Genomic DNA, 25,064 nt, shown 5'->3' with positions numbered 1-25,064 from the left:
GAGAGCGGGCAGGTTTGTGCGGTGTGACGACCAGATTATTTGCACAGCCTGTAAATAAGCGATAAACCTAATCCTTCCAGGGGCTGTTTCTATTTTAAAAGAATGATTTTAGAAGGAGTAACCCAAATGAATCTATCATGCTAGAACATATAAGAGCTTTCTGAGTAGGTGTGTTTTCCGGAAGCATTTTCGCTGTAACATACTGCCCGTGGCATCACTCCTCTGTGTGCTCAGAAGACCCACACTTACGTACAGCAACTCGCCTCTTAAAGGATTTAAACTTTTGCTTTCAACAATTTAGATTGAAGATCCACGGGCCCCTAGGGTTTTGACTCCAGCCCCTTTGCCCTGGCATCAAGTCACGTGCATAGGGCTTTGGGACTTTCTTGCCATGTTTTAAGTGCCTCTGAGTGGACCTTTCAGGAACCCCACCGTACACTGGGCAGCTTCCCAGCTCTGGCCAGTGGCCTTAATACCAGCTTCGATTTCTCTTGAGGCCAGCCCTTGCCCAGGGAAGAGCTCCCTCAACTTTAGGGGATCTTCCCCCTTCCCAGTGTCTAGCTTGAGCCTTTTTGTTTGGGGCAAGAGGTGGGAAATTGCAGGAGCTGGGTGGTAAGGAGGAACGGGGAGGCTTTACCTGCTTCACAATGAAGGTGTCTGGAGTGAGTGGCTGGGAAGGCAGGAGTGGGGGCGGGGCAACAGCAGCTGGAGAGAACCGACAATTGGAGAGAGCCCAGGGTGAATGAAGCTGGTCCCCCAGTCTGAAGTCATGCTATTACACCAACAGAAATATCAGTATTTTGGGTTGTGAAAATAGTATGATACCAGAATGCCAAAAACCAGTATTAAAATCACTAGTAAGTTTCTCTTGCTAGGGTGAGGAAGGGGTGTGATTCGAGCTGCCTTAGACAGTCACCAGCTACTAGTTACTGAGCCCTAATTACAGATCCAGTTGATTTGGCTGGTGGCTATTCCAGGAGTTTAGCATAAAGTTTATGCATTATCTTTGCTGATAGTTCAGTCTGTAATTTAGTAGGGGGGTGGGGTGTATAGATAGTTCTGTTGTTCTGCAAAGCCATTCTTTGCTTCATTCAGCTACATCTCTTCTACCCCTACTTGTCTTTGTAATAAAAGCTTCCAGGAATCACTTGAGCAGTTTTGTGTGTTATTCTTAGTGGGTAACACTGTGAAACATTAACACCTCATAACATTTCACTGGGAGTTGTTTTTTTTTTTTTTTTCTCCCCCATGACTTTAGCATTTAAGAATGTAAAGACACATTAGGATTTTGGATCCTGTTTCTTGGATGCTCCTCCTTACAGAGGCTTATTCACAAATGGCTTTTTTCCCCCCTCATGGTTTTCTTTTAATGGGCATTAAACTGGTCCATTGTTAGTCACACCTGTTCCCTAAGCTGCTGGTTGGTGGTTTTGAAAATACAAAGTGTATAACAATCACTTTTGCTATCTAAAAGGTTTTTTTTTTTTTCTGTTCCTTTACACGTGGATTTCTTGATACTGCATTTTTGGAACAGTTTCTCAATTCAGCTTTTTTATTCAAGACTTCAGAGTGAGTGGAATAAATCTTAGCCACTTAAATTGCTGTTTAATTGAAACTGTGTTAAAAAATTGATTGATAGGTTCCACTCTGTGCTGCCATCTTTGAGACTTCTATCTAAATCTTTGTTGAATGTGTTGAATCAGAATTTTATTGTTTTATCAGATGCCTTTCTGGAACCCCAAAACAGTGCTTGTCAAGTGTGTGGTCAGCAGACCACTTGCACCAGCCTTGGAACTTGTTAGCAGTGTAGATTCCTTGAACCCATTCCAGACCTACCAAGTCAGAATCCTCAGGCTGAGAAACCTGCATTTTTATGAACTTTATAAAAGTTCATGCTATTATAGGTGGCTATGTGCACACAAAGTTGGAGAACTTCTGCCTTGAAGTTGGCTCAGCACTCACTTATTTGGGATGTACTACCTAAATTTCTTCAAGACATGCACGATTGGGTTTTGGTTTTTGTACAGTCTCGCTTTGGTTTGAATTCTATGAAGAACAGTCTGAGGAAGGAGTAGGGTCATCCTTTCCCTGGTATTCAGTAGAGTTGCAGAGATTAGGTTCCAACACTATTGTCAATGCCCAAGTTCAGCTGGACCCTCTTAGACCTATTGTGTGCGGTTTGGAGGTACACAAGAGCAATGGACCTACACGTGATGCTTGGACATCACCTGCCTGGGCCATAGAGGACTACTTAGTACGTTAGATATTAGACTGTAGCTAATCTAAGTTCTGGAGCCTTATAATAATAGTAATTCACATAATGACCCTTTGTATTTCTCTAATGCCTTTAAGCTGAAGGCCTTAAAGTGCCATATTAAACACAGTGTACAGCCCGCAACTGAATACGGAAGTTCTGCTTAGACACTTGGATAATGGCACGGCCGACTTGGAGAAATGGGAATGTTTCAAAGGAAACATTTGTGCTTTTCATGGGAGGTGAGGTGGTGGTAGTGGTAGGGTGGTAGCTATTTTGACATTCCAGGCTCTATCCTGGGTGAAAATAACCATTTTTGGTTACTTTAATTAGTGCCTCTAATAATAAGAGGTGTTGAGCTAGAAAACACCATCATTTTTCTTATTAGCATTTCTGTGCATATTCCTTCTAGCTCCTTCATCTGCCTTTCCTTTCCTTGGCCCTCTTGGTTTTTTAATCATTTGTAAGGTCAGAGAATGTTAAAACAACAACAACAATAACCACCACCGTACAGCCTTCTAGAGGGGACATTAAAGATCTTATCATCAGACCCCTTTATTTTACAGGGCAAGCTAATTAAGACTGGAAAAAATGAAGTGAAAGACTCACCCAAAATGGCCCAGAAAGTGTGGGTAGGAAGATGTGAGCATTTAAGTTCTACTCTCTTAGCAAATTAAAGTTGTGCAATACAGTGTTAACATCTATGCAGCACCGTGGTTTTCATTAGATCCTCAGACCTTACTTATCCTTCAGCGTGAGTCTGGGCCCTTTTACCAGTCTCTCCATATTTCCTCTACCTCTCAGCCCCTGGCACCTTTTTTGGTCTGCTTTCAGAGTTCTTACAAACATTTGTGTGTTTATTTGTGTGTCTTTTCTCAACCGAGCTGGAGTATATATTAAATGAATACAGTTTAAAGTTGAGACTCGGTTTGGGTCTTTTAGAGACCCTGTTTCATTGTTACCATTTTGTCTTTCCATTTTTCTTTCTTTTGTATTCTTTTTTTTTTTTAAAAAAAAGTTTATTCATTTTGAGAGTGAGAGAGAGACAGCAGGCACTCACAAGTGGGGAAGGGGCAGAGAGAGAGAGAGAGGGAGAGAGAGAGTCTGAAGCAGGATCCACGCTGGTAGCACAGAGCCCAGTGTGGGGCTGGATCTCATGAGCTGTGAGATCATGACCTGAGCCCGAATTGAGAGTCGGATGCTTACCCAGACTGAGCCACCCATGTGCCCCTATATTCTTTTTTTTTAACCTCCACTTTTGACCCTAGGTATTTCCTTGCTATTACTGCCTTTTAATTTGGCTTACATTTGCTCTTTCTGTATGCTTCCTAATCCTTCTTCTCTCCTTCTGCTTTTCATAAGCTAATGCTGTTGGAACCTAGTAATTAAGTATCCCTGAAAAATAAAATTGAATAAGTTTTTAAAAATCCTAAAGATCACCATTTTAGAAAAGGCAGACTTAATTAGAAGATAAAGAAAAAGAAACTGGTAGACTTCTGGAATATTTGAAATTTTTTTTTATACGGACTCCAACAGCTCTATGGAAATAGAGAATTCTTTATTATCACAATCTTCAGCCTCCATTTGCTCAGCCTTAAGTGCATGCATAACCAGCACTGTTCTTATCGGTGGTTTGTGGTGACCTTTGCCTTACAAATAAAATGAAAAACAGTTTCTAAGATAACAGATTAAGAATTCGAGGATGGAAAATTTAATCATTTCTTCATCAAACAATTAATTAATAGAAAGGGATCATCTCCTTATAGATTACACTGTATCTTAATTCTTAATGCAGGCTGATGAGAATCCTGGTGGTTTATGCGACACTGTTCTTCATAGTAAGATGACTGAGGTAAAGGTACATGTGACAGTGCTGGGGAAGCACTGGAAGATGGAAGGGGCTATACAAAGCCTTGTGATTTCTTATTCAAAACAGCTCAGTTCTGTAAATATTTACCGGGAATCTAGAAACAACCATTTGTGTACTAAAGGCCAGGTGCTGGAGGTACTGAGCTATAGAGAGAAAGGTCGACACAGTAGGGGAACATAGCATATTCATTTCTCTGGGGAAGAAAAGTAGAGTGACAGAAACACTAACCATGTAGTTCCCCATACTAACCACCAGATGGGGCTGTCAGCCATAGGCAGCTCAGTTGCTCTTCCAGTGGGCTTCCTGTTGGATAATAGAGGAAGGAAGAAGTAGGAAACTGGTTGTTGGATATGTGGGTAATTCATAACATGAGGCACCTGTATGGCTGGCAAAATATTTATTGTTTTTACCCTTCTATCTGAGAAGAAAATTAGAGTAATCAGATTAGATTTGTTTATGAAATGATGCTAGTTACTTTTCTGATATTTACAAATTTAGTTCTGGCGCAAATACAGATACGTTTTTCTGAGTATATGTATCCAGAGTTAAGAGAGCACGAGAAAAGTTATTTTCTATCTTCTCTGCCTGTAATCTTGCCTTTCTAGTTAAGACCTATTCCTTTAAGGCTCAGCTCAAATGTCCTCTCTTCTCCAAAACCTTTCTTGGCAACTTTTTACCAAAAAGAGTAAAGAATGCTCCCTTTTGTACTCCTACATGGCTGTTTTGCTTTATAACAGTTCTTATCTCATTGAATTATTTTTTTAATGATATTATCTTTGCCACTAATTAGGAGAGTCCTGAGACCATTTATTATTTCTATTTCTATATCCACTGCTGAGTACAAACCTGAGTGCAAAACCTGGCAGGTAGTAGTCACAGAATAACCGGGTTTTAAATATTTGTAAACTATAGTTATTACAGACCATTTAAAGAATATTAAGCTATTAATTGTTACTGAGAAGTCTTCCCCAGGATTATAAATAGGCTGTCAGGAGTCAGCTTACAAAATAATTGATTTTAGAAGACTTTTAGAAAGAAGCATTTATCTTAAGAGGGAAAGGGTTAGAGGATTAGTTCTAAGGACCATGCAATACAAAAGGCTAAAAGCAGACTTTTGGGTCTGCTCCTCATGCAGCAGATGTATGGAATTTTAAGACTTATTTGGAATTTTAATTTTGTGGCTTATTTGGCATGCATTTTCTTATTACCTTAATTGAAAAAAAAATAGGTCTTTTCCTTAAATGAGTTTAAGTAGTTCAGGGACATCTTTGAGTGATAGGCCAAATTTGATTCTATATTATAAATTTTTAAGAGGAACTTAATGGGAAAATGTGATTCACTCCAATCAATTCAATTGATACAAATCTGTTTCACAGCCGACTCTTCTTTAAAGTGAACTATGTATTTCTCTTTAGAAAACAAACATATTGGCCTATAATTTTTAGAACTCTGTGAGAATGAAAATAGCTCTTTAACTTAAAGAAAACTGTAAGATTTTTCCTTATAAAAATAACATCCCAATTATTTCCCTGTGTATGGAAAATTTCCATTTCTCTAATCTCGCCTGGAAAAGTTTCTCCAGGGCAATTTAGAAAACTAAAGAAAAAAGTATTTCATCATCTTCAGCAAACATTTATCAAGTGCCTGCTATGGGAAAGTCATATTACCAGTTCCTTGGAAAAACCCCACTTATCCAAAGGTGAGACTCCTGGCAACTCCCTGGAAAAGAGCCTTGATCCCTGAGCTCAGAGAAGGGGAGTCTGAGCATCTAGAGAACCTAGCTGAAAAATACACACAGCTGTTTTGTTTTGTACTGACCTGGAAACTTGGTTAATCTATATTGAAACCCATAGTATGTACGAAACAGCCGCTCAGAAGGTAGGTAGGCTGCTATGGGTAGATATGCTGTGATAACAGCAAAAAGGACGGCTATACGAAGCAAAAACAAGCAAACAAACAAACAAACAAAAAACAAAACAAAAAACCCAGAATACAATATGGTAGCTGACAATATGGTTAACTGTATGGTAGCCTCAGCAGTGGCTCCACACCATCGATAGAGTTTGTACTAAAATTCCTGAATTCTGTTAAGCAAATTATTTAAGGATGTGGGTTGTGGGACCAGACAGGCCTGGGTTCTAGTCTCAGATACACTACCTATTGATGACACAATCATGAGTAATTTACCCACCATTTGAACCAAGCTTTTCTTCTGTGTCAACAATACCACAAAACCAATTAACAAACAAACCAGAACGATATCTATTACACATGTAACAAAAGCTAACATTTTTGTGTGTGTAATAATTGGTCAGAAGAACACTCTATCCTTTTGAAAAAGGATACAGAATAATGCCATTTCGTTTACAAAAGAAGAAATAAAGCAACTAATGAATATGGAACATTCACCCTCATCCAATGACCCAAGAATGCAAAATGTAAAGGACACAATACTTGCATCAGGTTTAAATCAGCAGGACAGTAAAACTATACATTAGCCCTAAATGAAGAAGCTTAGTTAGGAAGAAAAGACAGAGATCCAAAGGAAAAACAAAAATGGCTGCTTGTATAACAGGAAAGTTAACCAATGCTGACATACACACTATTCTCCAAATAAGGTAGCTCCTGCTTTATGGCTCACAGTGGCCCTAAAGCTGTATCCCTAGCAAAGATGGTTCCCGGTAAGGGACTCCCGTCACCGTTCTGGATCTCTGTGTTTGACCCCCATTAAAGCTTCCAGGAGCAGTCCTCTCTCAGGACTGACAATCTTCACACTCAGATTTGTGTTCTCCATTTCTTGGACCTTTTTGTTCTATCTCCATTATTCAGAAGCCAAATTCTTACTCCTTCAACCTTATCAAAAGGCAGTATAACATGGCTTGAGACTTTCACCTCACATCTTGATTCTACTTGCCTAATGCAGCTTTTGCCTGCGTTACTCTTGCCGCATGATTTATACTTTGAATTTTTACATAGGGATCGTGGGAGGTTTTTTAAATGGAAAAAAAAACGAAAGTTGGCAGAGTAGGACACTTTTGTTTATTTTCATTAATGCCTTTGTCATTTCTTGCTCTGTTTCAAGTTATCACCTGTGGCTTAAGCTGTCTGGCAGACTCAGTTCTGTTTTAGTTCATGCCTGGAAATCACACAGGTTTGGAAAGCAATTTGTGGAGCTTTCGAATCATCAGTAAGATTCTCTCTTCACTTGAATGGCTGGAGGAGAAAGCATTTGACCTGAAATTCCTATATTCCGAGGGAATTGATCGTGTCTGAGCATTTCAGGAGTTTGTTATGAAAAAACGTAAAGTAGAATTCTTCATTCATTCAACCAACATTTTTTGAGTGCCCGTGACATGCCAGGCACTCTCCTAACACTGTTTGGGTGGAGGTAGGGAGCCGTGGAATAAGGATAAAGACGTCCAACCCTCAAGAAGAATGCAGTCTACTGGTAGAGACAAGCACAGGAGTTACTAGCTGGAACAGTGGTGAATTCTATGCTGGAGGTGTGCCCACAGAACCAGAGGAACCCAGCTGACAGTGCTACTAAAGGGTCTAAGGACTCATACAAGGGGTATTGAAGGAAGAGTAACGTTTTTCCAGGAGGTGAAGGAGAGGACAGGCATTCCAGGCAGAAAGGACCTGTTGAACTAGGCCCAGAGGGAAGCGTGTGCCCACCGTTTGTGGATGTGGTGATGGGAGCAGCGTGGATGTTTAATCATGAGTGATCCTGGCTGTAGTTCAGTCACGTGCTGGAATTTAGTTCGGTAAAAGGTAATGATCCGGAAGGATTTCCTATCATCCAGAAAAACAAAACCCAAACAGAAAGTTGTTGGGTTTTCGTATGCTCTTTGTTGCTGGATCCTGTGCACAGAGCTTACCGTGTGTTTAGACGACAGTGGCTGCCCCTCTGGGTCCCTCAGCTCCCCCTAGCCAGCTTTGTTCATGTCAACCTTCACGTGTTATATCGAGAACATTTCCCTGTTCCCTCAGCCACCGTGCTGGGCTGCAGAGGCAGCGATTTAAAGGAGCCCGTACCTGTGCATCTCTGCGTGATTACCACCCGCACACAGTCACACAAATGTGCTCTTTTGCCTTTCCTTCCATTATTCCTAATAAAAAGTTGAGCCCTGCAAGTCACTCTCTAAGTATTTGATGGCTTTGGGGCACAAGCACTAGCATGTAGCGCAAGCAAATATTACATGCACATTTATCAAGAGAACTGAATTAAATGAATGTGGAAAGGGACACAATAAATTGCTTTCTTAAAAAAAAAATGTAGGTAGGTGGGACCTCCTGTGCAACAGTGTAGGCAAGTGAGCAAAGGCTGTGATTCGGTGGGTGTTAGAAAGTGACAGTGGTGAATCAGGGAGTTTGGAAAGTGGAGAGACTTGTGGTCTGAGCGTGTCAGAATTGGGCACATGAAAGATCTCTACCGTCCATGTTTTGTTTTGTTTTGTTTTTTTAATGTAATGTTACTTAGTCAAAGTTTTGGAGACTACTACAAAGTTAAAATTATTAGAGTGGTTCTCTTTGAATTTGTTAATGGTGGTTTATAATCATGATGATCCCCAATTTTCCAGTTGTGAAGAGCCAGAGCCAGCTTTCCAACAGATTCCCATTAGAGGGAAGGCTCATAACTGAGGAATTGTTTCAACCGTCTGGACATCGTCAGGGAATCATGGGTAGGCAGTTTCCTTTTCAAGTGGCTTATAAAGCATTTGAAAAATGCCGTTATGGGGCAGAGAGCACACATCCAACCGTTGTCCTTTTTTGGGGAGGGACACTAGTTGGCACATTCTTATTTTAAATCGCCTGACCCCCAGGGCTTCTGTATGTCCCCTCGGGGGCTTGGGATGGCTCCCGGGATCTGGGCTGCTGCTGGAGGAAGCCAGTAATCTTATCAGGGCCTGGAGGTTTAGAGTGCCGGTGACTCTAGAGCTTGGGCATGAGGATGGGGACCAGATTGGGCTGGGACCGGTGGAAAGCAGAAATTACATGTAGATCAGATAAGGATGGACCATTTATTTTCTCATTCTCAGGGAGTTTCTGGTTTGGGCCAACCTCCCAAAGTGTCTCAGAGGGCCCTTCCTTTTCTTTTCTGCTTTTCTTTAAATCTTATTTATTTATTTTTGGGCCAGGGGAGAGAGAAGGAGAGAGAGAAAGCATGAGTGAGGGGAAGAGCAGAAAGCGGGGGGTAGGGGAGGGGAGGGGGTGGTGGGGAGAGAATCCCAAGCAGGCTCCACATTGCCAGCGCACAGCCTGATGCGAGGCTCGAACTCACGAATCTGGAGTTCATGACCTGAGCCAAAACCAAGAGTCGGACGCTTAACTGACTCAGGCGCCCCAGGCCTTCTTCCTTTAACTCTGGAACTACTTGGCACCCAAACTCTCCTACTTTTCAAGCAAGGCTTAGCCAGAGCTCTGCAGCAGACCTGCCCAGGATCTTATCCTGAAGCCCCGTGAGCAGTGCTGAGCCCTGCATTCAGAGTATAAAAGGGAACACAAGTGGGGTGTGTCCTTTTTGGCACTGCTCCCCCTGCAGTTTGCTCTTTTGCGGTCAGAGAACCTTGCACAGCAGTTACACAATGTCAGGCTGGCACAGCTGCGGCTAATTTAACCACGCATCTGTTGAGTGGGGTACTCTTTCCATTTTACAGTTGGGGTAAACTGAGGGACGAGATCTTTATTTGATTTAAAGCTAGAGATAGACTCCGGTGGAACCAGGACTGCACATTTGGACGTCCTTCCTTTGCTTTCAACTTCAAGCATAGTTCACTAGATCATTCCGTTTCCTGTACCCTTGATTAGCGTAAATGTAAATTTTAGCTCTTGCGACCATCTCTTCAGGCCAATTACCAATTCCTAAAATGAGTACCAATTCAACTGAGGCCTTTTGAACTTACGGTCAAGTGCCTAGGAGTTGCAGTTGTTTAAAGATAAATTATTTAGAAATGTGAAACGTCATACTTTACCTTTTTTCACGCTCCGTCCGGGAGGTGTTTAGGCCCTGATGAAGAAAGTCCCATCTTTGGGCTGTGAGGGCAGGAGTCACACCTGGCGGGTAAAGATAAAGGGCACAGGAGACTGACTCCACTCTGCAGAAGGACGCACGTGAGAAACGGGAACTTGCATAATGGTTCAAGGATAGGCCTCAGAGCCTGACAGAACCGCCTTTGAATCCCGCCCACCACACTTTTTAGCTGGGTCATACCGGACACGCTCCTCAAGTTCTCTGTGTGTCAGTTTGTCCCCCGTGAACTGGGCCTGAGGACAGTTGGGAGGGTTCAGTGAGTTACTGCTCGTGAAGCCCTGCACGGTGGCCGGCAGGCACTGCTGCACGTGGGACGCACCCAGGGATCGAGCACTCTGCCCGGTGTGGCCTCCTCAGGGCCCAGCTGCTCACCAGGTGCTGGTACGCACACTCCTCATTTTATTTTCCCCACCAGCCAGCCAGGTAATCCTTTTCCTTTCACGGCTAGAACAGTGGTAGTCAAACATGTGATTTTTAAGCATCTTGACTGAATATGACACTGCATTGGTGACATTTTGATAGCTGTCATTGCATGGTTTAGTTCCAGCATCTTTCAGCACATTCAGAAGCATCAACCTTTACATGTTGGGGCTTCTCCAGCAGCAATTATAGCCACAAATGAAGAAAAGCTATACATGTTCCCATCAAATATCATTGAGATTTGTGTCACAGGCCTCTAGTGACAAAGACTTATTTAGCTGCTAGATGTCAGCTCTTTTTTCCTCCAGATAAAATTAAACTGTGGGGTAACCATTCAATCCATGAGAATAAATTGGCTTTTCAATCACAGCTCTGTAGAAAATCAGAGCTGGTATCAAATATCTTTATTTATATACGTGTTTCAAATTGTGAGTATACGGACAGATAGGGTGGGATTGCCCCAAAGAGAAGATGTCCGAATTGTGTTCTTTGACCAGCTGATGGCATTCTCCTGTGCTGAAATCCTTGATCTCACCCGCATGCCTTCTCAGCCCATGGCTTGCTCTGTTTTCTCAATGACCTTCATCTGAATGTGAAGTTCTGGATGCTGGTACTTGTTCCAGCCAACCCAGTAGGTGGACGAGGATAAGTTTTATAATTAGTTTCCTTAACAGCCCCAACCGGCCACTCTCAAAATAATTCTGTTAAATGTGGCCTCTTGTGTTATATGGGATACGTCAATAGCTGGCTATCTGGGAGGCTTTAGAGATGTAGAGAGGTATAGAAGAAAGAGCATTTTTCTGGACTTGAGGCAGGTCACAAAAAATGTACATCTGGAAAATAATCACATGTGACTTAGATGATCAAGGCACCCGTTATCTCGACTTAAACCCCTTGTGTAGATCACACAGAGCTAGGAACAGAGGTCTGGGAAAGGCACATAAGGCAGTCACCCCTGCCTGGTAGTTAGTAAAATGCCAGATTTAGACTTTAATGACATGAGAATAATGAAACACTGAGATGCTGGGCCTTCGAAAGGGAAAAGCAAAGTGAATCAGAGGACAGAGCAAGAGGAATTTTGATCACAGCTACAAAGAAGGATGAAGGGAGTGGCAGAGTCTGTTCCCCGCACTCCTCCCCCACCCCCCACCCCCCCACCCCCCCGATATGGTACACTCCTAGGAGTGGGACTTGGGTTTGGACTGTCTGGGCTGATGGCTCCCAGGCCTCTAAGGTAAGGTGGTCTAGAGCCATGAGAATGAGAATTAAGGCCACCCACCCCTTGGGGATGTTTCCCTCAGGGACACTGCCCATTGAAAATTGCTAGATCATTCCCACCTAGCTTCATCTCTAGGCCCACAGCTGCTCACCTTTGTGCAGTCAGGGAGGCCTGAGATTGGAGCAGAATTTTCCCTGGAGATCTCTTCTTCTTTTTTTTTTTTCTTAATGTTTATTTTTGAGAGAGAAAGAGAGAGAGAGGGAGGAAGGGAGGGACAGAGAGAGAGGAGACACAGAATCCTGAGGCAGGCTCCAGGCCCTGAGCTGTCAGCACAGAGCCCAATAGGGGGCTCAAACTCAGGGACCACAAGACCATGACCTGAGCCGAAGTTGGAAGCTTAACCGACTGAGCCACCCAGGCGCCCCCCTGGAGATCTCTTAACAGAAAGTCCTAGGCTCAGTGACAGATTGCAAGGGCACGTCTGGCACAAGGACGCAGATGCATTCAAACTATTGTACTTCCTGTCTTATACTAAACATCGTAGGGATGGGACACAAATGCGAATCTCTCTTGATATGACATGTCTGACCGCTTCCACACAAGCAGTAAAAATACAGTGTTGGTGGAAACGTGGGCAAATAGAGCAAGGTGGGTCTGCATGTCTGGACGATTGGTATTTACTCTGTTCCTCTATGTGGTTTTTGTTGTGTCAGACACAGCAGAACGAGGGGTACCTCTCACAGCCCCAACTGGAGTTAGCGCAGTGCACCCTGGCCTGGAATAGGCCTCTTTCTGGGCCACTCTCTGGGCTGCCTGCGCACTGGAAGCACAAATATAAACCTCGGGCACATAAGGACACGCACAGGCCACAGACCCTGTCAAGGGCTCTGTCATGTTCCGAACGAACAGATGTTTATCCCACAACATTTTTCTTCTTGGGGTTTGTCCAATGCATTAAAAAAAAAAAAAAAACTGTTTACACTAATTATTCCCTTTTGCTGCCTTTGCTTGTTTTGCTTTGCTCTTTTCTTTTTCCCATACATTAAGGACTATTCGTGTGAGGAAATTCTGCCCAGCTGCTTTCTGGAACAGGCCATTCCATAGCTTAAACCAGGAACCCTTTGTTCTTGGATCGGAGTGGAGCTCAGATTGCCTTGTCACATGTAGCTTGGCGTGTCTTTCCTGCAGTTTATAGGCTTTTTAAAATCCATTTCCTTTCTGCCCCAAGATGATCAGCTTCCATAACTTTTCTGAACGTAAGTATCTCCAGATCCCTTCCTTGTTTCAGGTTTTCTCCTCTGGCTCAGTCAGTATCTTAATCAGCTCTTTATTAAGCACATACCAAGTTTCTGAATACATTGGCACTGTACTGGGTATTAAACGAGAAATTAAGGGCACCTGGTGGCTCAGTTGGTTAAGTGTCCAACTCTTGATTCCGGCTCAGGTCATGATTTCATGGTTCGTGAGATTGAGCCCCACTTTGGGATTCTCTCTCTCCCTCTCTATCACCACTCCCTGCTTATTCTCCCCCCACCTCAAAAGAAATAAACATTTAGAAAAATAAAAGAGAAATTAAATTCTTTTCTCATTCATTGGTTTGTTTGTATTTCCACTTATTTATTTGTTTCCTTTATTCAAGAAATGTTTTTTTAGCTCCTACTATGTACCAGGTGTGTGCTGGGCACAGAGGAGTCAGCAATGAGCAAAACACACATGGTCCTTGCCTTCAGGGATTAACCAGTATATATAGTGGGGGAGACATGTAAAGAAGTAATTGCAACTCAGGGAGATACATGCTATAAAAGTAGGGTGTTCAAGGTGCTTTGAAGAGTGGGAAGAGTGTGCTTGGCCCTGCCTCAGGCATCAAAAATAGCTTCACAGAGTACCTGACATGTGAGAGTGTTCTGGACAGAGAGAGCCGCATGCCCAGAGACAAGGAGATACGAAAGTGTGTTTGGAAAATGATAGTTGGTTCAGCGGGCTCAGTGTCTAGAGTGCAAAAAGAGAGGATAGAGGAGCTGGGGCTGGAAAAGTTAACACGGGCAGCCAGGAGGTGCTGAAGGTCATACGGCATCTAGAGTTTGTCTTACAGAAAATGGGAGCGTTGGGGGATAGTGAAGGCTTTTAAGCAGAGAAACTACATACTTAGTGTTAGGAGTTGAATTGTGTTCACCCCAAATTCATATGTTGAAGACCTAACCCCTAGGATGTCAGAAGGCAACTATATTTGGAAATAGGGTTTTTAAAACAAAGTTTACTTATTTTGTGTGCACACGCGTGTGCGAGAGAGAATGAGCAGGGTGGGTGCAGAGAGAGGGGGAGAGAGAGGATTCCAAACAGGCTCCATGCTGAAGAGCACGAAGCTCAGTCTCATGAAGTGTGAGATCACGACCTGAGCCGAAGTCAAGAGTCAGACGCTTAACTGGCTGAGCCACCCGTGTGCCCTGGAAATAGGGTTTTTAAAGAAGTTAATTCAGTTAAAATGAGGTCCTGAGGGTAGGCCAATCCAATATGACTGTTGTCCTTCTAAAAAAGAGGAGATCGGGACACAGACAACACAGAGGGAAGACCCACGTGAAGACACAGGGAGAGGAAGGCCATCTACCAGCCAAGAAGAGAGGCTTCAGAGACAGCCAGCCATACGTACGGCGTCTTGAGCTCAGACTTCTGTCCTCCAGAACTGTGAGAAAATGAAGTTCTGTTGTTTAAGCCAGTGATTAATGAGATAATTTTAAAGAGAATATTTAAGCTATATCCTTAAGGACCTCAGAAATACATTTGTTTACAAGTAATCTGTGTTATTTAACGACAGGCCACTTTTATCTGTTAACCAGTTTGCTGAGTCCTTTTGGTAGACAGCGCTTTGTTGGCTGAGATTCCAAAGTAGTTAAACTGCAGTACCTATAAAATCAAGAAGATAATAAGGGGCACCTGGGTGGCTCAGCCAGTTAGGTTTCCGACTTCCGCTCGGGTTATGATCTCCTGGCTCATGAGTTGGAGCCCCGCATCAGGCTCTGTGCTGACAGCTCGGAACCTGGATCCTGCTTCGGATTCCGTATCTTCCTCTCTCTCCCTCTTCCCCTCCCCTGCTTGCACTCTGTCTCTGTCTCTCTTAAAAATAAGTAAACATTGGGGCACCTGGGTGGCGCAGTCGGTTAAGCGTCCGACTTCAGCCAGGTCACGATCTCGCGGTCCGTGAGTTCGAGCCCCGCGTCAGGCTCTGGGCTGATGGCTCGGAGCCTGGAGCCTGCTTCCGATTCTGTGTCTCCTTCTCTCTCTGCCCCTCCCCCGTTCATGCTCTGTCTCTCTCTGTCCCAAAAATAAATAAAAACGTTGAAAAAAAAATTTAAAATAAAAAAAAAAATAAGTAAACATTAAAGGGGCGCCTGGGTGGCGCAGTCGGTTAAGCGTCCGACTTCAGCCAGGTCACGATCTCGCGGTCCGTGGGTTCGAGCCCCGTGTCAGGCTCTGGGCTGATGGCTCAGAGCCTGGAGCCTGTTTCCGATTCTGTGTCTCCCTCTCTCTCTGCCCCTCCCCCGTTCATGCTCTGTCTCTCTCTGTCCCAAAAATAAATAAACGTTGAAAAAAAAAATTAAAAAAAAAATAAGTAAACATTAAAAACAAAATTAAAAAAAAGAATAATGTTCTGATGGTTTTTCCTGCACTGTCTCATGTAATCTGCATTTCTGCCCCCATGAAGTGGGTACCGTTAATAATCTTCCTCATTGCCAATGGTGAAATAGAGACTTAGAGAAGTTGCTAATTTTCTCAAGACCACACGGTTAGTAAACGTCAGAGCCAAATTCTACTATTTATCTGAATAAATGAGAGTTTTCATTAATACTTGGAAAGACCTTCTTGGACCCCATTCTAGGGCTTTTTGTTACAGAAGAACTCCAGGAACCCAGTGTGACACGCTTGCATCTAAAAGGTGTGTTTCTGCGGTCTGGACTCAGGAAGATATCTTTAAAGAAGGTCCGAATTAAAAATAATAATAATAAAAAAATAAAGAAGGTCCAGCACAGAGTTGAACTGTTTTATTATAGAGGGCCAGAATTGCCCAGGCAGTATGGATAAAATGCATCCTTTCTATCTTTGGCTAGTATAAAAGTTATATCCCTTGTAACAAATTAAATAATTTCACCAGAATCTGATTTCCTTGGAAGGCTGTCAGTCACAGGCATGCATATGTGTAATCAGAGTGCACTTAGGACTTTTATAAGCTGTGGCCTCCTACTTCTGGGAGTCTGCACGTGGCTTGGTGTGGTCCCATGGGAGTTTACCAGTCTGCTTTGTACAGGTAATGATCACCCCTAGCGGCTATGAGCTTTTTCATTTCACTTATTTAAAATTCTCCCGCCCCCCTCTTGAGGTTTTGAAAGTTTGGGGGGCATGTATAAATGAAATGGCTTATGGCCCAAGGTTCGTGCTACCTTTTTGTGCAGTGCGTGGTTGAAGATGGTCAGTATATTTTATGATTCTTAGGATAAGAAGCGTAGTTCTGAACAAGTGTCTAATCTCTGAAGCTAGTATCTTAAACGGATTTGAAGAATTTCTCTAAAAGTTGAATGGTTTCAAGTCAGACCTGAAATGGAGACAGGAAGATGTTAGTATCTTCACGTTTCTTTTTGTTATGTCCTATCTTGACAGAGACCTGGTAGCTTTCCCTATGGTCCAGGATAGTCTCAGTTTTGCTCCTCAAATCCGTCAATTCAACCAGCCTTTCAGAAAGACAGTGACATTTAGAGTGTACGTTCTGAGCAAACTGATGAAAGATTTAGCTTAACTTCAGTATGTGGGGTTCTAACCATCTTACTACTCATATTGAAGACCTGCCTAACTGTATTTTATTATGGTTTTATCTTATTTAAAACTTTATTTCTTTTTAAACCCCAGTAAGGATTGTGGGTCATTTTTTAAGGGCTCTTTGGCACAATAGTAAATGAAATTTTATTTCAAGCTGTGGTAACAAAGTAAACCTGAAACCTATTACTTTAATTATTATTGTAGGGGCGCCTGGGTGGCGCAGTCGGTTGGGCGTCCGACTTCAGCCAGGTCACGATCTCGCAGTCCGGGAGTTCGAGCCCCGCGTCAGGCTCTGGGCTGATGGCTCGGAGCCTGGAGTCTGTTTCCGATTCTGTGTCTCCCTCTCTCTCTGCCCCTCCCCCGTTCATGCTCTGTCTCTCTCTGTCCCAAAAATAAATTAAAAAAAAAAATTATTATTGTAGATATCTTTGGGTGAGCGGGGAAAATCACTTCTATTTTTCAAGACATTTTTATTTTACTCTAAGTGTGCCCAATTATCAATGACATTGTTGCTTGTTACCCATTCTGGAAGATAACTTGACAATATGTGTTAAGAACTTCTAAAAGATACGTACCTATTACTCTAGGATTTCAGTATATTAATAGAATTCTAACCTGGGTGGGCCCTTTTTGGCTTAAGGCATTTAGTCACCTAACTTTATGAGCTCTTCAAAGAAAATAGTCTAAATATCCAATAAGAAGGGGTCAGAGAATTGTATTTTGACATATCAGTATAACAGAATCCTGTCAGCCATTTTTAAAAATAACTAATGGCATGGAGATATATTTATAATACAGGGCATTCCAGAAGTCCTGGTGCAGTGTTAAGCTTTAATAACTTCAGAAGTACAAATGCCTCAAATTTTCAAAAAAGCCATTATTTGAAAATAAGATTCTTCAAATTTCTTTTATGCTTCACTGTGGGAATTTGAAGTGATTTTTATTTTTTTATTTTTATTTTTTATTTGTTTTTTGGTTTCAATTAACATTTGTCAGAGAGGATGAAATAAAAAAATTAAAAATTTATCTGTTTGAAATTTTATAAGTAATGTATATTTTATAATCATAAGCACAAAAATTATAAAACAAAACATAAGTAGGGTGATAATTTATAAAGCAGACTTTTTTTTTTTTTTTAATTTTTTCAACCTTTTTTTTTTTATTTTCGGGACAGAGAGAGACAGAGCATGAACGGGCGAGGGGCAGAGAGAGAGGGAGACACAGAATCGGAAACAGGCTCCAGGCTCCGAGCCAACAGCCCAGAGCCTGACGCGGGACTCGAACTCACGGACCGCGAGATCATGACCTGGTTGAAGTCGGACGCTTAACCGACTGCGCCACCCAGGCGCCCCTATAAAGCAGACTTTTGATACAGTATGTGCAGCTTAATTCCAGTTTTGTAAAAAAAAAAAAAATTTACATGTATACATTGGAAATAAACAAGGAATAAAATTAATCAAAATTAATAGAGGTTTTCTCTGGGGTGGTGGGATAATGAATTGATTTAATTTTCATCTGTGCTTTTCTCTACTTTTCAAGTTTTCTACAATGAACATGCACTACTTTTTATTCAGAAAAATTATTTAAATACTTTAAAGAAGAGCCGGTATCTTGACTTTGCTGATACCCAAAGTCTCAGAATTAGTGTGTATAAAAACCTAGGAATATTAAGTCCATCCAATTGCCATTAAAGTAATTAACTTAGCTATTAATACTGAAAATGAAGAACAATTAAAATATAAGAAATATTCCTCCCTATACCTAAAAGTCATGTTTCTGTTTGATTGATAGTATCACATTTTTTAGAAGTTATTTTGAGATGTTTGTGAAGTACAACAGAATCATAAGATCTTCAACAGAATTATATAAATGTAAAAGGGAGATTAGAGGGCTTTTTTGTTATTATTGTTTTGTATTTTATGGTTCTAAGCAATTAAACAAAGATTCATGAGTACAAGTAATAAAAGAATTTAACTTTATAGGAAATTTGATTCTCCCTCACAATTTTATTTATTTATTTGTTTATTTTTAAATGTTTATGTATTTATTATGAAAGGGAGAGAGAGCATGCACTAACAGGGGAACGGCAGAGAGAGAGGGAGAGAGAATCCCAACCAGGCTCTATGCAGAGCCTGATGCAGGGCTCAATCTCACACACCATGAGATCATGACCTGAGCTGAAGTCAGGAGTCAGGAGCTTAACCAACTGAGCCACCCAGGTGCCCCTGTCCCTCACAATTTTAAAACATTGTTAAAAGAAAAACCAGACTGTGTATCCATTAAAGGATATATAAATTAGAAAAAAATTAAGTGAAGTAAAAGATATAAAGGGATTTACAATGCAGAGTACATTTGTACAACCCCATATCCCCTAGATTTGTAGTCCCTCACCCCCAAAATAGCCAGTCTCTGTGCCCTTCAGGAATATACAGGGTACACAAATGTACCCTGTTACTTATATGGCATCCAGCTATGCACAGTATACTGTAGCCTTCCCTTTTTCATTAATTGAAAAATATATCGTCATAAAGTTCATATACATGAGATCCACAGCTAATATCATCCTCAATGGGGAAAAACTGAGAGCCTTTCCTCTGTGGTCAGGAACAAGACAAGGATGTCCACTCTCATCATTTGTATTTAACATAGTACTGGAAGTCTCAGCCTCCCACAGTAATCAGACAGCAAAAGGAAATAAAGGGAATACAGATCAGCAAGGAAGAAGTCAGGCTTTCACTATTCGCAGATAGCATGATACTCTATACAGAAAATCTAGAAGATTCCACCAAAGAATTGCTAGAACTAGTTAGATGAATTCAGCAAAGTCGCAGGATATAAAATCAATGTGCAGAAATCTCTTGCATTTCTATATACCAATAACAAAGAAGCAGAAAAAAGAAATCAAGGAATCCATCCCATTTGCAACTGCACCAAAAATAGTAAGATACCTAGGAATAAACCTAACTAAAGAGGAAGAAGATCCTGTACTCTGAAAACTTAGAAGACTTATAAAGGAAATTGAAGAGGACACAAAGAAATGGAAAAGCATTCCATGCTCATGGATTAGAAGAACAAACATTACTAAAATGTCTGTACTACTCAAAACAATCTACACATTTAATGCAATCCCTGTCAAAATACCACTAGCATTCTTCACAGAGCTAGATCAAACAATTCTAAAATTTGTGTGGAGCCACAAAGACCCCAAATAGCCAAAGGAATACTGAAAAAGAAAAAAAATAACTGGAGGCATCACAAAATTCTGGATTTCAAGTTATATTACAAAGCTGTAGTCATCAAACAATATGGTACTGGCATTAAAACAGGCACATAGATCAATGGAACAGAATAGAAAATGGACCCACAACCATATGGTCAACTCATCTACAACAAAGCAGAAAAGAGTATCCAATGGAAAAAGACAGTCTCTTCAACAAATGGTGTTGGGAAGCTTGGCAGCAATATGCAGAAGAATGAAACTGGATTACTTTCTTACACCATACACAAAAATAAATTCAAAATGGATGAAAGACCTAAATCTGACACAGGAAGCCATCAAAATCCTAGAGGAGAACACAGTCAACAACCTCTTTGACCTCGGCCAGAGCAACTTCTTACTAGACACGTTGTCGAAGGCAAGCAAAATGAAAGCAAACATGAACTATTGAGACCTCATCAAGATAAAAAGCTGCCGCACAGTGAAGGAAACAATCAACAAAACTAAAGGCAGCCTATGGGATGGGAGAAGATATTTGCAAATGACCTGTCTGATACAGGGTTAGTATCCAAAATCTGTAATAAAAGAACTTATCAAACTCAACACCCAAAAACAAACAACCCAGTTAAGAAATGGGCAGAAGGCATGAACAGACACTTTTCCAAAGAAGACATCCAATGGCTAACAGACACATAAAACGATGTGCAACATCACTCTTCATTAGGGAAATACAAATCAAAACCATGATGAGATACCACCTCACACCTTCTAGAATAGCTAAAAGTAACAACACAGAAAACAACAGGTGTTGGTGAGAATGTGGGAAAGGGGAGCCCTCTTCCACTGCTGGTGGGAATGCAAACTGGTACAGCCACTCTGGAGAGCAGTATGGAGGTTCCTCAAAAAACTAAAAATAGAACTACCCTATGATCCAGCAACTGCACTACTAGGTGTTTACCCAAAGGATACAAAAATACAGATTCAGAGGGGTACATGCACCCCAATATTTATAGCAGCATTATCAACAATAGCCAAACTATGGAGAGAGCCTGAATGTCCATTGACTGATGAGTGGATAAAGAAGATGTGATTGATACGTGTGTGTGTGTGTGTGTGTGTGTGTGTGTGTGTGTGTGTGTGTGAGTGTGTGTGTGTGTGAGTGTGTGTGTGTGAGAGAGAGAGAGAGAGAGAGAGAGGGTTTAGACTTAGGGTTTAGGGCTAGGTCTAGGGGTTAGTGGTTAGAGTTGGGGTTGGGGTTAGGGTTTAGGGTTTAGGATTAGTGGTTAGAGTTAGGGGTTAGGGTTAGTTTAGGGTTAGTGGGATGGATACATATACACACATATAAATATGTGTTTACCCTTTATGTATATACACACGTATATATGTAATGGAATATTACTCAGCCATCAAAAGGAATGAAATCTTGCCATTTGCAAGGATGTGGATGGAGTAAAATGTATTATGCTAAGTGAAATAAGTCAGTCAGAAAAGACAAATACCATATGATTTCAATCATTGTGGAATTTAAGAAACAAAACAGATGAACCTACGGTAAGGATAGAAAGAAAGGAAAGGGAAACAAACTACAAGAGACTCTTAATGATAGAGAACAAACTGAGGGTTAATGGAGGGAGGTGGGGGATGGGCTAGATTGGTGCTGGGTACTAAAGAGGGCACTTGTGATGAGCACTGGATGTTGTATGTAACTGATCAATTACCGAATTCTACTTCTGAAACTAGTATTGCACCATATGGTAACTACCTAAAATTTATATTAAAATGTATCATGGAATTGTTTCATATTAAGCCTGGTAGGTCCATTGGATGGTTATAGCATAAAATATTTAACGCAATTGTTGGTGATGGATATATGAGTTTTTGTTTCCAGTCTCTTGCCACTGTCACTAGACAGAAATAACTTTGTGCTTACACTGAGGAGTACTATTACAATTGTCACATCTCTCAAATGATCAGAGATGTTGGTGGGTCTCTCAGATTCCTATGGTGCTTGATAGTTTTTAAAGCTTTTCTTCTGCGTACCTTATTTGCCTCTTTTGTTTGCCTTCACAAATGGTTACTTCTCGCTGTTGGAGGTGATCAACTATCAGAGGCATTTGCAAGGTTGCTGTGGAGACAGAGCCATTCACTTAATGGTCTGGGGTGCCTTGTGGCCAGGGAGCAGAGAGGTGAGACAGTCCATTTGTGCTTTCCTGTCCAATAGGTCTTTCCATAATAAAGGGGTGTGTGTGTGTGTGTGTGTGTGTGTGTGTGTGTGTATTTTTAGCAGTTTGAGTTTTCTTACTAATACTGACTGAAAATGGGAAAGAGGAGGGAAATCTCATTGTATTCCAGTTTTTTTTTCACATTTCATGCCGTATGCTCATTTTTATTGGACTGCTGTGGTTAAGAATTTATTCACCCCTTGCTTGGGGCATTTCTCATTTCCCTTTTAATTAATAAATTATATCATTGATAACATTGCTGGCTTTCCAGGGCTATGTGCAACACATGGACTGTCTACTGATTTTTAAGAGGCATGTCAGAGAAATCTGTAGATTGGGACCTTGTTTTCTTCAGATTTTAGAGTTAATTTCATTTTCTTCTCTTCAGCTTCAGGTAGGAAACAATGGCTACCTGATTTGTTTTGTGTGTCTAATTTTAGAACAAAGGACCTCCTTAAGTTATATGCTCTTCAGAGTTTAGTTTAGGAATGTGATCAAAGGGAATGGAAAAGTCAGAGAAAGTCAAGGAATGAAACACTGCTAAAAATTACCTACTTTTTCTGTATTTGTTTTATTTTGCTTTGAGGTGTGTGTGCATGTGCGTGTACGTGTGTGTGTGTGTGTGTGTGTGTGTGTGTGTGTGTGTGTGTGTTTACATTATCCAACATACTATCCTTAATGGAATTGACCATTCCTTTTCTTTCTGGCATCTGATGGTATGATCAGATGAGTACATTTGTTCAGGGCTTTGGAGAACAACATCTGTGATAATATTCATGGATTTGTTCTATTTTTAGTTGTTTGATATCCATTGCATTAACTTTTCTTATCAAAAAGACAGTAACAGAGGTGCCTACGCGGCTCAGTCACTTAAGTGTCCGACTTTGGCTCAGGTCATGATTTCATGGTTTGTCGGTTTGAGCCCATGTCAGGCTCTGTGCTGACAGCTCAGAGCCTGAAGCTGCTTTGGATTATGTGACTTCCTCTCTCTCTGCCCCTCCCCTGCTCACGCTCTGTCTCTCTCTCTGTCAAAAATAAATAGACATTAAAAAAGAAAGACAAAAACAGGTTTTTATAAGAGTTTGGAGGATCTCCTCTGAATGGTTATAGAACAGGGAAGATGCGTAGTATTTCATGGCCTCCACCTACATTTAGCCCCAACACACCTACACTGCATGTGTCTGCTTCCCTGTTCTGCTTCGTTGGCTCCTTTGGACAGGAAGAACACTGGAAGGGGACTGGGCCAGAAGTCTGGGGCTGTGGTACTCTGCTTTGACATGTCTTTTTTCCCCAGGACATCTTGGGTCTGTTCTTTCTATCAGCATAAACTTCCTTGCAAAGAAAACCTTGTCTCAGCAAGGTGTGGCTGCTCTCAGAGTACTGTGTGTGTGTGTGTGTGTGTGTGTGTGTGTGTGTGATGGGGATGGACAAATGTTCCTGTATTCTCGTGTTGAGTAGAAGAAGAAATCAAGTTTAGAGTATTATCAACAGAGCATTCCAACTGTGCTTTCTGGGACTTGACAATTTAAATCAACTTTTAAAATCCAAATCTTCATGTATTAGCTCAGGCTGCCGTAACAAAATGATACAGAATGGATGCCTTAAACAACAGAAATTAATTTATCACAGTTCTGGAGGCTGGGAAGTCCAAGTTCAGTGCGGTTGGGTCTCTTTCTGGCAAGGACTCTTCTTGACTTGCAGACAGCTACCTTCTTGCCATCTTCCTCACATGACAGAGAACAAGCTCTCCAGGTCTCTTTTTTAGGGCACTAATCCCATTGGACCTGGGCTTTGCCCTCATAACTTCATCTCGTCAAATTACCTCCCAAAGACCCCATCTCCAAATACCATCACTTTGAGAGTTAGAGCTTCAACCCATGAATTGGAATGGGACACAGACATTCAGTTCCCCCTTGAGTGAGCTTTGTTTTCCTGGTACAGGTTATCATGTACATATTACAAGGCCCTAATTGAGCAACAACTAATGATATATAAACATGTGACTCTGTTTACTTTTACCCCCTTTGGTGTGTACATTTCACAAGCCTGTAGGCCTCATAAGACTTCAGGTGAAGAGCAGGTAGAAGACCAGACCCTCCAGATCTAAACAGCCCCAGGAAGGGGTGAGACTTTTTAAAATTAGCTATCTGAGATGTGCTAGTGTTCAGAACAGCAGGAGGGTGTACTTGAGTCATTAAAAGCAGCCACAGTGACCCAGCCCAGCTCTGGTGATCTGCTCCCAGGTCATTGAGTGCAGCAGGGAGCAAGGCTTTCGGGTCACGCTGTGTGGCTTTAACGTGTGCAGACTGACTTCATGCTGAGACCACGGTGTCCCTGGTCTTTTCTTGCTGGTTTTAGATTTTTTAACTCAGGTCTAGCTGTTGGATTGCCGTGATATTGTCATTTCTGTTTGATTTATAAGTGCATCATTTGATGATGTACTGCCAAGAAATCAATCACAGCGCTGTATTGCCAATGAAAATTCTTGGCAGCTGAAAGCATTCTGTGGTGCAGGTTGGTACATGACCTTTGGGTTTGCAAGTCTTGGATATAATCCAGGAGAAACGAAAACTGAGGACAAGATTGAGAAATAGGATTTATAAAGGTTAAGAGAATTGGGAGGATGAAGAGAAAGATGAACAATAAACTCCCTTGCATACAGGTATTTGAGTGAAAAACAAATTATTAAGAAACAGGATCCCTTGCTTTAGATTAGAATGGTACCTTCCAACCAATTTGTCTATGAAGCACATTTCACTAAGGAGTTTTAATTTTCCCATTAAATCTTCATATTGAAATCAGAAATGTGGTTTTCCATAGGACTGTATTCTAAGGCCATTTAAAGTCTTGACACTGGATGAGCTTATGTAGCAAGCAAGTGCAAGGTGGAGAAGACTGAATCTGAGCCCTGGAGTTCCCGCATGAACCAGCTCAGGGCAAAAGTGAATGTCTAAGTCAGGGGCCAGCATACTTTTGCTGTAAAGGACTGTATAGTAAATACTTTATGCTTTGTGAGCCAACTATT

General features: G+C 41.5%; 1 protein-coding gene and 1 long non-coding RNA gene across 3 annotated transcripts in view; one reads left to right on the top strand and one right to left on the bottom strand.

Annotated features, from left to right (window-relative positions):
- The window catches only part of BABAM2 (BRISC and BRCA1 A complex member 2), a 400,562-nt gene that overhangs the window by 238,794 nt on the left and 136,704 nt on the right, over positions 1-25,064 (top strand). The window lies entirely within an intron of this gene.
- Positions 3,480-10,241, bottom strand: LOC124504382 (uncharacterized). Its single transcript, XR_006960391.1, has 3 exons — positions 10,097-10,241; positions 4,374-4,427; positions 3,480-3,903 (listed from the first exon to the last, which is right to left on the bottom strand). It is a non-coding gene; the product is annotated as an uncharacterized LOC124504382 (long non-coding RNA).

This window comes from Lynx rufus, unplaced genomic scaffold (genome assembly GCF_022079265.1).
Source record: "Lynx rufus isolate CCGP_SWC_20201006 ecotype Redwood Valley unplaced genomic scaffold, mLynRuf1.p SCAF_8, whole genome shotgun sequence".
Taxonomy (NCBI): Eukaryota; Metazoa; Chordata; class Mammalia; order Carnivora; family Felidae; genus Lynx; species Lynx rufus.
Note: the sequence above shows the minus strand (reverse complement) of the source record. Positions and strands in the feature narration are given on the sequence as shown.